The 18,669-nt window shown below is 48.0% G+C and overlaps 1 protein-coding gene across 1 annotated transcript in view; it reads left to right on the top strand.

Moving 5' to 3' along the window:
* The first annotated feature begins 442 nt into the window (after nt 1–442).
* Nucleotides 443–18,669, top strand: part of slc39a4 (solute carrier family 39 member 4) — a 45,509-nt gene continuing 27,282 nt past the window's right edge. Inside the window, exon 1 of the mRNA XM_028964718.1 lies at nt 443–482. The gene's annotated coding sequence lies outside the window, so the exon portion shown is untranslated. The remainder of the gene's footprint in view (nt 483–18,669) is intronic.

Below are 18,669 nucleotides of genomic sequence, written 5' to 3' on the forward strand. Positions count from 1 at the left end.
CGCACCATTTGCATCTGTTTCACTCGTAGGTGGAAACTTCTAGCGCAGGCCTCGGTACTCGCCACGTAATGAGAAAAGGTGTGTCGGGAGATTCACGCGGTCCGTGAAACATCATTTCAGGAGTTTCATATGGTGAGCGGAAGCACGTGTCGCGGATATTGGCGAACTGCGCCGAGGCAGGCCTGCAACGATCGAGATCCAAGCACTGCAAGCTGCTCGCCATTTCTTTTATTTTTATTCTCGCCGCAAATTAAGCTCTTCTGGTGGTGTTGTGCGGAGCGATCTCCTTCAAAACTGCTATTTGCATTTCATTTGTTCCTTGAATGCGCCCCGGAGGTTCCCGTATTCATAATGGAGCATGCTGCAGTATCATTAAAGGGCAGATATCAGTCTTTTATTGCTCCCCCACCCACGCAGCCCATCTCCAAAGCAGAGGAGCGACATCAACGGTGTCCATCATAAAGTGAAGCTCCAACTCACAGGTGAGTACGCCGAAGGCAAATTATTCCTGTAATTTCATTTTAAAAAGCAAACCTCACATAACGTACAGATTAGGGCCATATTGGTCCGTGCATTCGTACATACTATCATTTGGAAAACATGCAGTGGAATTAATCCATAATTGCACCTCATTTCTTCATAAACCTCCTGCTTGTCATGTGATGCACACGCCGATTAGTTAGTCACTAAACTAACGTCCGGAAATATCAATTTACGATAAAATCTTTTCAAAACTAAGGGGCGTGTGACCTAAATCTGCCAGCGAGGTGCCCCCCCAAAACTGAACAGACCTTCGGAAACCAACAAACTTTCGCAGCCTCCGCAAGCGTGAACAAATAAGATTACGCTCATTCGATTTCGCCACACAACCGGACAGCGTCCAGACGTCGGTGGAGGGGTGCCGGGGAAGCGCCAGGCAATAAAGGGGGCGGCGAATTCCCGGGCCCTGGACCTGCCCTGTTAATTTAGACAGATAACGGGCTGCTCAGTAGGAGCGATGAGACCGTACTTTCCCGTGTTGCGTGTGAGCTCCTCCTTGCAATCGTCTCCCGGCTACTGCATCAGCACCGGCGCGGCACCTGGCTCCCCGGCTCCAATACTTACGTTTAGCCCCAGGCATGACAGGGTAGAGTGTGGTCCACACAAGCACAAAAACACACACACACACACACACACACGCAGTAGGGAAGAGCCACGACTCTGGCTGAACTACGTCGAGGCAGGAAGAGAAAAATGGGAATAAGATAAAACAATCCCCTTCATTAGGTGGGGCAGTGGTGGCCTAGCGGTTAAGGAAGCGGCCCCGTAATCAGAAGGTAGCCGGTTCGAATCCCGATCCGCCAAGGTGCCACTGAGGTGCCACTGAGCAAAGCACCGTCCCCACACACTGCTCCCCGGGCGCCGGTCATGGCTGCCCACTGCTCACTCAGGGTGATGGGTTAAATGCAGAGGACAAATTTCACTGTGTGCACTGTGTGCTGTGCTGCTGTGTATCACATGTGACAATCACTTCACTTTAAAGGTAACCGTTTTTTTTAAAAGTTCCCGGCAAAACGGACGTGCCGGTTTCCCCCGCTTTTATTAACTTGTGTTACACCAACCTCCAGACATGAAGTCTGAAATTTCTGTCCAAATCGCCTCGAGATGGATAAAGTGGGGGGGGGGGGGGGGGGGGGGGTTTCCCGGTAAATCGCGGATTTGGTGATGTGGCTTGATCGGTGGTCCCGTGTTTGTTTTTGCCCGGGCCGGCGTGTGTCTGTCAACACAGACGGCCCTCAAGAGGGGACACCAACCCCCGCAGACCCATCTTTCAGCAGACTGCCAAAGGGCTAATTACGGAATAATAAAGAGATGGGACGGTGTGGGTTGTGTTCGGCGGGGAGGGGGTGTGGGGGGGTCCCTTTCTTCTCCGTAATCCAGACCCCCCCTCCCCACCCCCCGGCCATTTCACACCCAGTTGTGGCGGGGATGTGGTGAGGGCCCAGCTGAGGGAAGGTGACATTTTTTTTTTTTTGGAGGGCTTGAGTAGGTGGGGGCTCCTTTTGTCCAGGCCCTGATCCCCAAAGGTACCGTCAGATACCCCCGCCGCCCCACCCATTTTAAAACCCCCCCGCCCCGTTCACCTACGCTACCCGCCCATCTGCGCAGGTGCCGCCGAGCACGGGCGGCAATTTCCAGCAGATGATCCCGCCTCACAAAGCCTGTGGCCCCCGCAGTCCATCAATACGGAGACGTCAAGGGACGGGACGTGGGTGGCAGGGGAGGGGACGCGCAGTAATTCAGTCCGGGCGCGGTGCTATCCATCACCATCCCCACGTGAGCAGCGCCGGAGCAGGTGTGCCCATCCGCGTGTAAGCGTGTGTGTGTGCGGGCGCCGCTGGACCTTGACAGCAGGGTGCAGCATGTGTGTGTGTGTGTGTTTGGGGGGGGACCCCACATGTGCGCCACCTCCTAACACTTTTCCAATTTGCCGTAATTAGCCCCCATACAGACCGAGCTCTGTGATCGCCGGGACCCCGGGGGGGTTGTGATTTTCCGTGGGCCGGGAGGAAGGAAGGATCCCTGGGGTGGGCCATCCCGGCTCCTGCTCCAGATCAGCTGCGTTAACCCTCCCGTGACGTCTAAACTCCTAATTCATTGCTACATTAACAGCGTTGATTAACATACGCGCCCGGCCGACGCCTATCCCCCTGTGATCTCTTTAACGGGCACCTTGATAGCAGTTTGCCAGCTAGGCCCCCGCCGCTGCCCCCGACCCCAGACCCCATTAGCATTATTGGGCCGTATATGCTTTATAATTGGGGAGGCACCGCAGATGAGACGGGGCACGATCTGGCTGCGGCAACTCGTCTTTGTTCCGTCGGTGCGCTGAGCAAATACCAAACTTTCAAACTAACAAATATTCAATGTAACGTGGCACATCAAAATTTGTTCAATATATAAAGTGGCACAGCAAGATGTGTTCAATATATGGTGGCACAGCAAGATGTGTTCAATATAACGTGGCACAGCAAGATGTGTTCAATATAACGTGGCACAGCAATATGTGTTCAATATATATAACATGGCACAGCAATATGTGTTCAATATATATAACATGGCACAGCAATATGTGTTCAATATATATAACATGACACAGCAATATGTGTTCAATATATATAACATGGCACAGCAATATGTGTTCAATATAAAGTGGCACAGCAAGATGTGTTCAATATCACGTGGCACAGCAAGATGTGTTCAATATAACGTGGCACAGCAATATGTCTTCAATATAACGTGGCACAGCAATATGTCTTCAATATAACGTGGCACAGCAAGATGTCTTCAATATAACGTGGCACAGCAATATGTCTTCAATATATAACGTGGCACATCAAGATGTGTTCATTATAACGTGGCACAGCAATATGTCTTCAATATATAACGTGGCACAGCAATATGTCTTCAATATATAACGTGGCACAGCAATATGTCTTCAATATATAACGTGGCACATCAAGATGTGTTCAATATAACATGGCACAGCAATATGTCTTCAATATAACGTGGCACAGCAAGATGTCTTGAATATATATCGTGGCACAGCGATATGTGTTCAATATAACGTGGCACACCAATATGTCTTCAATATATAACTTGGCACAGCAATATGTGTTCAATATAACGTGGCACAGCAATATGTGTTCAATATATAATGTGGCACAGCAATATGTGTTCAATATAACGTGGCACAGCAATATGTGTTCAATATATAATGTGGCACAGCAATATGTGTTCAATATATAATGTGGCACAGCAATATGTGTTCAATATAACGTGGCACAGAAAGATGTGTTCAAAATACCAAAAAAGAACGAATAACATTCTACTATTACAAGCATTAACTGTCGATTAACATTGTCAGTAGCATTTCAGGGTAACATGAGAACCGTGCTATATGCTGACGTCTCTCAGCAGGAATAGACGGGGGACGCGTGTTAACCGGTTTAAAGACCCGAAAAGGACTTGTAATGAACCGAGTGTGTAAGGCGCACGACGTGGATTTTGCAAGGGCGAATTCCACACGACCTTGCAGTTTTCAATTTTTTTTTCTGCACGTTCTTTCAGCATTATTGACCAATAAGTATGTCGCTATATTACTTGTTTATGTATTCTTCTAATTCTTTTGTATTCTTACTGTATAGTTTTTTATCTCTCTCCAAATCTGGTATTTTAACGTGGAACAACGCCTAACGAAAGGCCTGCAAAATTCTGGAGAGACTGATATTCATACAAACGGTTCAGTTTTATTTTTCGTACATTAAAACGTCCCGGAACGGAAACCTATGACGCGAAAGTGGACAATTTTATTGGATCTTGTGCAATTTTCCAGGGACAGGAGTCCCGCTTTAGTTCACCTGTAATCCAAACTATGCACGTATCAACGCGTCACCGTAAAATGCTAAATTTAGTTCGCTGCTCAGGATCCCTCGAGCTAAAAACAAACGCCGTTAACTAAACTGGAGACGAGTCTGCGTCGCGTAGCATCTTCCGTCAGCGGGGGCGATTTGAGAAAAAAAAAACGTATCTTGAATACAGGCCCTCCCCCCCCGGGCGCGTCTGCCATTACGGAACATGAGCGCATCTCAAACCGAGGGCAATTTCCCGAGCAACAGGACGTTCTCCGCAAACAAAAGCGCCGGGGAGGCGGGAGGCCTTGCGACAGGAGACGCTCTGGGCCGCCGCGCGGCCAGCATCCGGGCCTTTCCGTCTAATGGCGCCGCCGGCGTGCGGGCCCCGCCACTGCGCTCGAACGCGGATATAATGGCGCTTAACTGCCTCGCTCGGCAGCTATTGAGCTCATCGCCCCGCTGCGCCGAGTGCCAGGTGCTGCTGGAGGAAGAGGCTGGTGGAAAGGAGAGAGAGAGAGAGAGAGAGAGCCTGTGTGTGTGTGTGTGTGTGTGTTGGAGCCAAAAAGAGGGAGAGAGAGAGGGGGGGAGAAGGCCCGTTTCAATAGGCCGTTGATTTGAGATAAGTGATCTCCTTGAAATAGGAAATGCGGCGGCCCTTTCTGCTCGCGAGCTCGGCCTGAAAGGGAGAAGCCGTCCACCTGCGAGGAGCGTCAATTGGCCGCTTCCTCCCTCGCCGCCGCTCCGGCTGGAGCTCCCCCTCGCACCGCGGGACCCATTCAGGGCTGTGAATGCGCAGCCTGTGGGGCGTATGGAGGCCGCCGTGGGACTGCGCCGAGTGCCGTCTAGCAGAGAGGTGGTCGATCTAACGCCATATTTAACCCCGAAAAAAATTGTGTTTTTGGCTGTGTTTCCTTTAGAGGTTTATGCCAAACGGAAGCATTTTTTTTCCCCAAACGTTGATGGAACAATTATGGAATAACTGTGCGTCCTCAGAAATCGGGTTGAATTTTTATTGCAGCAACTCTAACAGGAGGGCAGCACAAGCGTGTTATAAGTACAGAATGAAATGCTCTGCGGTGTCTACGGTGCAGATTTATTTACATTTACGGCATTTGGCAGACGCCCTTATCCAGAGTGACTTACAACGTGCTTTCAAGTTACCATCGATGAAGAGATCAATTCCGGTTCACTAGGACCCCCAACTATGAATACAATCTTTTTATTCACTCTGTTGTAGATTCTGTACACAAGTTCGACAATAAGAAGGTTACAAGTTCATCTAAATATTCTCTAAAGAGGAAGGTCTTGAGCTGCCGTTTGAAGGTGCTCAGTGACTGAGCTGTTCTGACCTCAAAGGGAACTTCATTCCACCACCGAGGGGCCAAGATGGACAAGAGTCCAGATGAGCGTCTTCATTACATTACATTACATTTACAACATTTATCAGACGCCCTTATCCAGAGCGACTTACAATCAGTAGTTACAGGGACAGTCTCCCTGGAGCAACTTAGGGTTAAGTGTCTTGCTCAGGGACACAATGGCAGTAAGTGGGATTCGAACCCGGGTCTTCTGGTTCACAGGCGAGTGTGTTTCCCACTAGGCTACTACCACCCTTTTACTTCCTTTTACCTTCAGAGATGGAGGGACCAGGCGAGCATTTATAATAAACTGGAGTTCGCTTTCGGATTAATTTGATGGCCTCATGGAAAGCCGACTATTGGTCCATTCGTGTCGTCATCCCAGTAATCGACAAACAGGAAATCTTCCTCTTCATTTCCAGCTGCAGCCGCTTTTTTGCGGCTACAGTTCGGCCTGGATTCCTTGCGGTCTGGGGGTCGTCTGCGCTGACAGGTGCTCAAACTTTCAAAGTTTATCCCAGCTTGGCCCAGATACCGCCTCCGTGCTTGTCCTCATCAGGACGACTGGAAAAGATAAAAAGCCTTTTTACCGCATACTTTTTACATTTCTTTTTTGTAAAAATACTATTACCACAAAGCAAAAAAAAATCCAAGTTTGATTTGAAATCTTTCTTCTGTCTTTCCTGAAAGGAAAAAAACCCAAACACCCCGAAAGCGATTTGGCGAAGGGCTAAAAACAGACCGGCTTTCCTGGAAATCCTGAAAGGGCAGCGGCGTGACCCCCATTCGGCAGGAGGTTCGGCGCCACGGCGCGCAAATGAAACCCGGAGCCCACGGCAGAGAATGCCCATCTTCTTTAACCTCAGGGCAAGCTCACAAAAAAAAAAATCATATAACTGAAATAACCAGGCTCTGTTCCCCACAGTTCCCCTTTAGCACAGTTATTTTTTTTATTATTACTCAGACACTGAAATATTATGGCTGCGCTATGAAAGTCGTACCAACAGAATATACGACCAGTTGCCGGTCAATACCAGTAATACTTTACTGAATAAAAGCGATGATCACATATCTACATATTTAGTTAGCAGATGTAATATCTGCTGAAATTAGGATAAAATATGGGGGGGGGGGTTGTTTCAGTAGTTTTGCGTGTGTTACGTTTCTTTTTTTTGGACTGAAGCAAGCACATATCTGGCAAGTACATAGCTCCACATGTGTTCATTCATAGTTTTGATGCCTTCAGTGAGAATCTACCAACGTAAATGGTCATGAAAATAAAGAAAACACGTTGAAACTTTAGGCCTGTACTGTACGTTATACATTATGCATTACACATGATGAATGTGGTGTCCTTCTGTACGTGGGTTTTTTTTTTTTTGTAAGGTACACTTCAACACAACACCAGGACAAGTCACCACACCTCACACCCCCGGCCATCTGAATGTTCCCTGTCGCTGACTGCTAATTTAATCACCGCCCTGCTATCTGTTACAGCTACACTGGTCATTGCACAGTCCATGTATAATGCACAATGCAAGAATCCATAACGCCTACCCAGTGAGGTCTGTGTCTTATGTCCTCCTTGAACAGAAATAGTTGCTTGCATCATAGCTTGCTTACTTTTTTGGTAGCCTTATTGTATTTTATTTCATTGTTATAACTATTACTTTAACTATGCACATTCAAAACAGAGCGGTTCAGGATTTCACTGCGTGTTGTACTGCTATAACTATGCACGTGGCAAATATAAATAGGAACCCTTCTTTCCCTCCGTTGCTCCAGCAGCGCTCCTGCTACAGGTGGCGAGTCTCACGTTCTTCGTTTCAGGTTTGTTCACCTGGAAAGTAAATCTGTTAAAACAACAGAGAAGAAAGGTTCCTCAGAGCAAAGTAGTTCAGGAGAGTGCGGGTCTCTGACTGATTTGTTTCGAACAAATCGCTTCACTTCACAGCGATTCGGTTCAGTATGGTCTCTTAAAAGATTCATTCTTTTGTACGAATCGTTCGCGAACAACACAACATCACTTCTTAGTGACAAGAATAATAGCCAAAATAATAGTAATAGCCTAGTGGGTTAGACTTTCGCCTATGAACCTGAAGACCTGAAGTCACAGGTTCAATCCCATCTTACTACCATTGTGTCCCTGAGCAAGACACTTAATATGTCTTCAATATACATCTGGTAAATGTCATAAATATATAAGTTAACTAAAGAATAACTACACACCAGAATAAAGATAAGCAGCAAGTAGTCATTTCTTGTCTTTAACTGTTAATTCCAGACACTAGCCAAGTCCCCCAATGCATTACATTTATTATAGCACTTTGAAAGCAGGGCTTATGTGTGTGTGTGTGTGTGTGTGTGCGTGCATGTGTGTATGTGCAGGTATTTTTTTGCGTCCAGTGTGGGTGTGTGCGTGTCACTGAAATATCACACTTAATGGCCAACTGTTGAGTCAACGTTTGATTCGTCAAACGAAAAAGTTAAACATTGCACTCGCTGCCAACGGAGGCCACAGCGTGGAGAGCACTAATGGATATAAATACAAGCTGAACACGAAGCCGTGTCGTGCAGATTTGCATTAGCGGCAGGGGCGCCCCGGCTCATGCAGCCCTCTTATGATAAGCGACGTTTGTGTGTGTATGTGTGTGTGTGTGTGTTCGCTCATGTTCGTCTCCCTCTTTTTCTCTCTAATGTGCCATTAGTATTCCATGCAGTAGAGCAGGACAGGGGTCTGGAGTAACACGCGGTGGCTGCCGAGCGTCCAAAAAACTCCTGTTTCGACACAGGTCAGTGACGGGACAGGTCGTGACGTTTATGGCGTTTCCTGGATGCAATGTGCCTCTGTCTGGCCTTGTCTCCCTGCTACGAAGTTTGTGGCATGTGCTGATTCAACTCGATTTGATATAAATACATGACGTGAAAGTGAAATGATTGTCATTGTCAAACACTGCGGCACAGCACACGGTGGCACAACGAAATGTGTCCTCTGCATTTAAACCATCACCCTTGGTGAGCAGTGGGCAGCCATGACAGGCGCCCGGGGATCAGTGTGTGGGGACGGTGCTTTGCTCAGTGGCACCTCAGTGGCACCTTGGTGGATCGGGATTCGAACCGACTACCTTCTGATTACGGGGCCGCATCCTTAACCGCTAGGCCACCCTTTTAGGCCGCCAAATTAAAGTTTCCACACGCGTTCAGCACCAACGTTTGGTCAGCTGTGCATTCAAATAAACAATTTGCCATTTTCACCAAAATAATCAAACAGCATCAGTCGAACGCAGCCACAAAGCGCAGCAGAAGTTTCGAACGTCCTAATGAACTCCTACCCGGAGCAGTGCTGTACTCAGATCAGGCGGCGACTTTCTAACCACAACCGCTCGCTAATGCCGCTGCCAGAAAATCACGAAGCAAAGTCATTATAAAACAATCGGCCATTTTCTGCATTGCGCAGATGCAGAATTGTCCCCGTCTGCATCACGATGCATCGGTTATGAGAATTGTAACATGCCCAGTCAACACATCAGCACGGCCTCCGAAACACCTACTGAAAACCTGTTATCTAACCGTTGTTATAGCTTCCGTGTAAAATATATTAAAACAACGGAAAAGACGCTGTCATGGCACAGAGTCGGACCCGACTCTGCCACCGTGTCGTACATCCTATTTCATCCCGCCCTGAGTAACAGACAGGCCAAGTTGGCATTAGAGTGAAGGACAGCTAACGGTGATTATATTACTGGGAGCTGCAACAGTTGAGTGAAACGTGGAAAATTTGGTATTAATTGCTTTAAATTATGAAAAACATCAGTCACTTTCCAGACGTATCTGTCCAGGCACAGTGACTGCACCTTTCCATTATTAAAACCGGTTTCATTATTAAAAACAATTGTGCAGCATTTTTGGTTACCTTGCCTTCGCTCGTAGGCAGAATCTTTGCACGTTGGAATAATATTCTTCTTTTTTTTTTTTGGTTTTCAATGTAATTTCAATGTAAGACTCTTCTCCGTCTTGGCCCCTCGGTGGTGGAATGAACTTCCCCTCGAGGTCAGAACAGCTCAGTCACTGAGTATTTTCAAACGGCAGCTCAAGACCTTCGTCTTTAGAGAATATTTACATGAACTTGTAACCTTCTTATTCTCTGACTTATGCATAGAAACCACAACATAGTGAATAAAAAGATTGTATTCATAGTTGGGAGTCCTACTGAACCGGAACTGATCACTTCATTGATGGTAACATTGAAATATTGAAATTGAAAGTGAAGTGATTGTCACATGTGATACACAGCAGCATAGCACATGGTGCACACAGTGAAATCTGTCCTCTGTATTTAACTCATCACCCTGAGTGAGCAGTGGGCAGCCATGACAGGCGCCCGGGGAGCAGTGTGTGGGGACGGTGCTTTGCTCAGTGGCACCTCGGTGGCACCTTGGCGGCTCGGGATTCGAACCTTCTGATTACGGTGCCACTCCCTTTAACGCTAAGGCACCACTGCCAACCAACTGGAAGCACGTTGCAAGTCACTCTGAATGAGGGCATCTGCCAAATGCATCAAATGTAAATGTTTTGAGGGGGAGGGGTTGCTAAACCAGCCATGGTCAGCAAACAGTTAAAAACGAAGAATGAGAAGAAGGAGGAAAGGAAGAGTGAGAGAGGTGGAATTATGATCCTCTAACGGACGGAGATAAGAGCCTCGGTGGGGTTCTCACCAGCCAAGTAATAACCTGCAATCAGGTAATTATCCCCACTCATCAGCGTGCAGGTGAGATGCGAACTCCTCACAGCGTGCCGGAGCGAAGAAGCGAGCTCCATCAAGTTAATAAAGCCGAGGAAGCCGCTCCCCGCTTCCCGGCAGGCCGCTGCGGCCCACGGCTTTAATGGACGCGGCTTTACGGTGCGCCTCCAGGTGTTTGTTCATCTCCGCGCCGCCTCGGCGGTCGCATTTTCTCTGCAGCCCTAGCGCGATGCAGGCGCGGTGCAGATTGCAGCCGGTAGTTCTTGAGCGTGATTAGCACTCAAGGTCGCTGTGATTTTAAATGGAACTGGTGGAGCTCTGTGTACCCTGCAAGACCTTCCCACGGAGCTGCTAATCTACGAGCACTATTGTTGATGGTTAGTTAATTTCACAGTTGTCTATTCATATATTCTAATGTAATATAGTATTTTTTAATAAGTATTTTTTGAGGGGCATGGTGGGTAGCAACATGCCTTCACGCATCTGTGGTTGTGGTTTGCATGCTATCCAATGTGTTGCCGGTTTCTCTGATTTCTCCACATTAGATTGGAAAAGAGCTAAACTGCACCCATGCACCACTGGGGGCGGTGGTGGCCTAGTGGTTAGTTAAGGAAGCAGACCCGTAATAAGAAGGTTGCCGGTTTGAATCCTGACCCGCAAGGTGCCACTGAGCAGAGCACCGTCCCCACACTCTGCTCCCCGGGCGCCTGTCATGGCTGCTCAAGAGGTGGAAATTACAGGCAATTAGCAAGATGTCCCCAATAAAGGCGTGGTCCTGCAGGTGGGGACCACAGACCCCTTCTCAGTTCATATGCTTTCTGGCTGATCTCTTGGTCATTTTTCAACGCTGGCAGTGCTTTCACTCTGGTGACTCAAGACTCTCTTGTCCATCCTGAAGTGGCTTGGAATTCAGGGCTCAGCATGGCAGGGGTTTGCTTCCTACCTTGATGAGCGATCTTACCAAGTGACTTGGAAAGGATCCACCTCTACCTCACATAGACTCTGCACTGGTGTCCCTCAAGGCTCAGTGCTAGGTCCTCTCCATTTTCTTCTTCAACATGAGATAACTTGGTGACAATAGACAACCAACTCTCCTTCTCGACTCACATCAGCAATCTTTCCCGCTCATATAGATTCCTTCTCTACAATATCAGACGAATCCAACCTTATCTGTCAACACAGGCCACCCAGCTACTGGTTCAGTCCGTAGTAATCTCACGACTTGATTACTGCAACTCCCTTCTAGCTGGTCTACCTCTCTGTACCATCTGACCTCTACAACTCATACAAAATGCAGCAGCACGACTGATCTTCAACCTTCCCAAGTTCTCCCACACCACACCTCTGCTACGTTCCCTCCACTGGCTAACAGTAGCTGCACGCATCAGGTTCAAAATACTGATGCTGGACTACAAAGCCAAACATGGAGTAGCACCATCCTACCTCACAGCCCTTATTACACCTCGCACTGCACCTCGTATACTCCGAGCCTCCAGTACTGCTCGCCTGGTCCCTCCATCTCTGAAGGCCGTCTTGGCCCCTCGGTGGTGGAATGAACTTCCCCTCGAGGTCAGAACAGCTCAGTCACTGAGTACTTTCAAATGGCAGCTCAAGACCTTCCTCTTTACAGAATATTTAGATGAACTTGTAACCTTCTTCTTGTCTGACTTCTGTATTGAAACTACAACAGAGTGAATAAAAAGATTGTATTCATAGTTGAGGGTCCTAGTGAACCAGAACCGATCACTTCATCAATGGTAACATGGAAGCACGTTGTAAGTCGCTCTGGATTGTGGCTCCAGCAGGCCACAAATGTGAATGTGTCTGCTCAAACTGTCAGAAACTGACTCCATGAGGGTAATATGAGGTCCGTGTAGCACGTTTGGCATTTGCCAGAGTACACCAAGATTGACTATATTTGCCACTAGCGCCCTGTGCTCTTCACAGATTAAAGCAGGTTCACACTGAGCACATGTGACAGACGTGACAAAGTCTGGAGACGCTATGGAGAATGTTCTGCTGCCTACAACATCTTCCACCATGGTTTGGCAGTGGGTCAGTAATGGTGTGGGGCGCTGCACAGCCCTCAATGTGCTTGCCAGAGGTAGCCTGACTGCCATTAGGCACCAAGATGAGATCCTCAGACCCATTGTGAGACCATAGTGTAAAGGAAGACAATAGTACAAAGGGAGTTGAATGGCTGGTGCTTACTCTCTGTTACGTTCAGCAGTCCTTTTTTCAAAGCCGCTCCTTAAACGCCGACCACACGGATGTAATTTGGTGCACAGTTTGCGCACTCTTTACCATCAGCTTGCGATAAGAGGTCGGGCCTTTTCCCCCGTGGCTCATCTCCTTGGCCCACCTGCATATGCAGACGCAGCAATGGTGCAGACCTGGCCCTCCACTCGCCTGCTGGATGCCTTTGGGACATATGAAAACATATTTCCAGTGCTCCTTATATGCTACCCCTCCAATTTGCTGAAGCCAAGCCACACACTTTATTGAACTTTGCATGCAACGCCATAACCCTTTCTTTCATTTTCCCCTTACCCTACTCCCACAGATTGCTGCCACTTGCAAAAAAAAAAAAATAATAAAAATGTGTTTCTCCCCTCCTCCACCCCCCTTTTTTCTGCTGATGACACTCAATTGTTTGTTTGAAATCTCCTGGCACCTCTAGAGACTCAAAAGTGCTGATGAAACCTGCCGTCCTCCGAGGTGCCAGACTGAAGGGCTCGGTGCGAAGCAGAGCAGGGAGGCCCACTGATTTCAGATCAGCTCGGTTTCACTGTTGCCGGTTTGGTGAGTAGCAGGTCTCGGACCATCCCTGGTTCAAAAACATGTACGTCCGAAGACGGTAAGGTTCTTCTGAAAATCCACACGCTCACAAAGAGGGGTCGAGCTGGAAGGAGGGGATGAGGAAAAAAAAATTGACTCACTGACTCAGCCCTGTTGGCCTCGCTGAACTCTGACCTCTCAGGTCAGCACTCGAGCCCCTGACCTTAGAAAATATCAAAGGTCTTGGTCAATTGGTCATGTGGTGTTGAACAAAGCTCTTGGAAATGAACTGCTGCTACACTCTCACTGGTCTATTCATTAAGTCGTAATTGGGTCCGTGTGTGTGTGTGTGTGTGTGTGTGTGCTCCTTTAACTCCGGTAGACATGGCTCTTTGACCCCTTTGGTGGTGACATGATGAAGTGAACACGGTGCCACATTTTGGGGTTGTTTCTGGGTGGGGGGTTGGCCGCCGAGGTAAGGTGAGGTGAGGTGAGTGGGAGAGAGGAAGGAGGTAAAAAAAAAGTGTGGCCTCTACCACCAGGCGGATGAATAATTTACCTGGCTGGATCACAAACTCTCCCGCGCTTCCAGCAGATGCTCAGTCACTCCTGCGGTTCCAGCTACATTTAATGGCCGAAAAACTGTTTCTGCTCCACCGGCGGCATGTCAGTCCTCGCAATGCAACGTGGAAGGAATAGACTTTCTGGGAAACCAGGACCCGAGGTTAAAAATTTTTTTTTTATAAAACTCTCACTCTCTCAGCACACAATCTTCTGTCACCCTTTAAGTTCTTATCTGCAGTTCGTGCCACCTGGAGTTGGGTCGAGAGCCCTGCCAGCTCATTCGGAAAGGGTGTGCGTCACCGACGGATGCGGTGGCCGCGAGGGTTATTACCCGACACTGGAGCACACGTCGTTTTCCTGCCCCCCTTGCTGCTCTTGGGCCTCGCGCGCTGCCAAGAGTGTGGCGATTTGAAATCGATCCCCCCCGTGAATCTGAGGCGCACTTGGTACAGTGGCCTTCTCGGTTCAAATTACACCGGTCAGCCAAGAAAAAGAAAAAAAAAAAGCCCGTGGATGTAAATATGTACGGTTAAGCATGGAATAAATGGCAGGGATTCAAAATGCGCCAGTTCCTTTCTGAACGAAAACATCATTTTTATGTCACGTTCTACAACAGCAACATTTATTTGTTATATAGCCCAAAATCACATACAGTATGTCTCAATGGGCTTTGACAGGCCCTACAATTGACACCCCCCACACTTGACCCTTCTGCACACAAGGAAACACTCTAGGAGAGGGGATAAAAGAAAGGAAGAAACCTTGGGAAGGAGTGATACAGAGAGGGTAGAGTGAGCCTGCGAGTGGTGTCAGTGCAGGGTTGGTGAGGGTTTGTCCAAGAAGAGAATTATGTCCATGTTTGGAGGTACCGGACAGTGCACAGTAGGTTTTAGTCCAGTGTCATGGTCTACATTGCATGTCCATTACAATGTTACTGGGCCATTCGAAGATCTCTGAAGCTTTAGCTTCGTTTCACGCAGAGTCATCTTGTTTGAAGCTCATTGCTATAAAGGGACCAGGATTCCTTCATGCAAATACAAAGATTGGATTTAACAGAAGAAGGTCATGAGTTCTGATGAGTCCTTTTTGACCCAGCTCTGGAGTGATGGGTGCGTCTCTGGAACAATATATACCTGCAATAAAATCACATAATTCAGTTATATATATATACTAATTATCTAATTATACGTATTATCTTGAATCTTATCAATTCAACGGCCAGGAAAATAATAGCATGATTCTATACATTCAACCCCAAAAAAACCCACCCCACCACTCTGTCCGGATGCCAGGCCCAACGTTAGGCCCTTACTGTGGTGGCAGAGCTACGATCTTCCGTTGCTTTAGCTGGTCGAGTCTGGGTTCTGGCAACACAAAGACGTCAGTCAATGAAAGACCAGGCTCTTCCATCTGTGGATTATTGGGATGTTAACTGGCGTCACTGCGTAACAGGCGAATGAGAACGGAGGAGGGTGGCTGATATTCTTCTTCAGAATAGTTCAGCAAACAGATGTCAAAGCTTTTCTTCAGGCCCACACTCACACACACAAGTGACATCTCGCGAGCTGTTTGCATTGCAAATGAGCTCGGCTATTGTATTATGAAAAAGGTGCCCTATCCAGAAGATCTCCAATCAAATGCCTGCAATGCCGTTCGAGGGACAAAAGTCCTGATGTACAACTTTAATTGACCCTCCCCGGCAATTTCCTTCCATTCTCAGCAGCATGATTATAATTCAAGCCAGTTGCATGCGTTATTTACAACCATTCACATGCAGAGGGCAAAAAAAAGAGAAAATAAAAATCAGTCATTATGGTGCCATTATGGGCACCTTAAGTTTATGCCACTTTGTCCTCTTTTCTCTTTTTTTTTTTTTTGGGGGGGGGGGGGGGGGTTAAGGAGTATCTTGCAGAACATGAATGCCCTTTAATGATTTCCTGCTCCATTCACAGCCTATTCACTTGCGCGTGTCTGTGTGGAGTTCATTACCCGGGTGTTCCACTTGTGGGGATGCTGAAGAGCTCTCAGGCTAAATAACCCTGCAGCTCTCATTCAGCCTCTCAATAGGCTGGCCGACGCACCTTAAGAAAACTCACCACGCGCTAAAGCGGACAATAAAGATAAGTGATTTCTCTCCCTCGCTCACTCCCCCTTTCGTCCTTGAAAGGGGGGGGGGGATATCTGTGATCAACAAATGGGCAATTAATCACAGCCACGGCACAGCCTCCTCGCATCTCCGCGACCCCCGCCCGGTATCTGCATACACACATACACACACACTCAGCAACAACAACAAAAAAAAAGGCCAAAAGTGGAAGTGGAGAATTCAGGAGGAACGTGTCACAACGTTGGCTCACTATTTGGCAGCGAGGCCGGGTGACTCCTGTTGTAACAATGGGAACATGACTCTTCATATTTTTTTTGGGTGGTAGGGGGTCTAGTTTTGTGTGTGTAAGAGACTGGGGGAGGGTGGCCCATTATTTGCAAGGCTGAACATTTAGGGGGTGTTAAGGTTTGGGGGCGACAGTCGTTATTCTCATCATGAGGGAGGGCTTTTTTTTTTTCCTCCGCATTTGGAATCTAGATTTAATTTAGTTGCCGATGTCGCTATCAGTGGCGAACAAGCTGGCAGTGCCAGCGGTCTGACGGCCCCTGATAAGCCCCGTGCTCCTAGCTAAGCCTGATTAGCGCTGGCCCTAAAAGGCTTTGTTATGAGAGGCAAATAGACTGTGGAACGGCTGCCTGGGACCACGCTGATATCAGGAATCACAGACCGAGCCCTCGTTCACCGTGCTCCTATCCCCCCACCAATCCCCTCGCTCGCCTCCCCTTCACCGGTCTGGAGCAGAAGCCTCTCTCTGCGCGTCTAGATGTGAAGAGTGGGGTCTGCGTGCAAGGTGTTAAAGTGGGGGGGGAATGGGCCCTTTATCTGTTGCACCCTGCACGCCGTTCCATGTCTTCCTCGGGGTGACGAGCGAGTGACATGGTGAGATGGTGAGTTTCCTTCCCTCTCTCTCCCTCTCTCTCTCTGTCTGACTGAGCCTGTCCGTGCCGGCGAGGTCTAATGTATTCCCGGAGCCGATGGTTGGAGGAGTGCTACTCGTGGCCCACTCCACAGGTCCCCTTTGTTCCGGCAGACAGTGATGAATGCCCCCCCCTCCCGCACCCCCACCTTTCCTCCCTCGCGGCCTCCCCACCCCCAAAAACTCGGGCCTGGTGCCGGGGAACCCTTTGTTCGAGCCCTCCTCACTCCTCCCCGTTATCCGTGCCATTCCACCAAGCTGCGGCTTCACACTGACTCCGGGCTGTCGGGGGGCGCAAATAAAACCGTAACCGGAGGAAAATGTTGAACGCGACGTTTTCATTTTCTCATGAGACACACACACACACACACACAAAAAGAGCAATCTAAAAAACAGCCGGTTGATCACTTATAACAGATCTCTTTTCACGTATATTTGTTCCTCTATTTTCATTTGCGGTGCGGAGTACGCGCGCAGGTAGTCGGCGGAACCGTGTACTTTTTTCATACGGTGACATCCACAGGTATCTGGTTCACGTTGTCCAATTTTACCGAGCGCATCGCAGCGAGGATTAAAACACGTCCCACCATCACAGAAGACATCGAGCGCACAGCAGGTTCACAGCAGTGAACCCTCAAAAAAAAACACATATACTTTTTTTTTTTTCGGAATTGCTTATATACGATATCAGTGTAATATGTACAAAAAAATAAGGATTAAGATTAAACGTAGCATTTAAAAAAAACGTTTGTACTGAAATATATATAATATTCATCCAGAGTCGGATATCAGTTCGAGGCAGAACAGCAACACATGGCGAGCGAAATGCAGGATAACAAGTCCCTCAGCAGCGCGGACCTTCTGTGCTCCAGTCCCTGGTTAATTCTGGGACGTGACCCTGAAATTCAAACTAAATACATGCAAACGCAAACTCGCTAAGCGCTCGGGGACGGGATCTTTAATTGCGCTGAAGACACATTCACATTTTATTTGTCACATACACGGTATGATATGCAGTGAAATTCTTTAGAAACTGCTGCAGACCACAGTATTGCAAATATAGCAAGAACATTTGGACCAATGATGAACCAATATGCAAATATTGCAAACATAACCAAATAGTACACTTTTATGTCTTTAACATAAAAAACATAAAATATGTGTAACAGGTAGGGTGAAGGTGTGCAAATGAGTGGAGTCAAAGTATAAAGTGAAAAGTAAAAAGAATAAAAATTTTGTACAAAAATTCTGAGTGATTGAAAGTGGAAGTGGTGGTAGTAGCCTAGTGGGTAAAACACTTGCCTATGAACCAGAAGACCCAGGTTCAAATCCCACTTACTACCATTGTGTCCCTGAGCAAGACACTTAACCCTAAATTGCTCCAGGGGGGGACTGTCCCTCGAACTACTGATTGTAAGTCGCTCTGGATAAGGGCGTCTGATAAATGCTGTAAATGTAAGTGAAAGTGCTACATGCTAGAAAACTTTTGTCCTCGACCCTCGTGACTCAGCAACTGTCCTCTCTCGCTCTCGCTGTCTCTGTATCCCTCTGTCACAGTCATTTGCACATAGGTGCCACTGTCCCTGAGGTCTTCTCCAACAGGCCCCCAAGAGGACGAGGCCGGGTCCCTGGTCAGGCGTTTCGCTCCACTGCCAGCCCAGATGAGCTCCCAGGAGGCGGGGGGTCCAAACCCGGACTGCTGGAAGAGACATTTGGGCCCTCCTACAGTGTCTGTCCCTGCCTGTCCCAGGCCCAGGCTTCTGTACTCCCACAGGGAGAAGGACACAGATGCCTGCAATACCGGGGTAACC

The sequence above is a fragment of the Denticeps clupeoides genome, chromosome 20 (genome assembly GCF_900700375.1).
Source record: "Denticeps clupeoides chromosome 20, fDenClu1.1, whole genome shotgun sequence".
NCBI classification, from domain to species: Eukaryota; Metazoa; Chordata; class Actinopteri; order Clupeiformes; family Denticipitidae; genus Denticeps; species Denticeps clupeoides.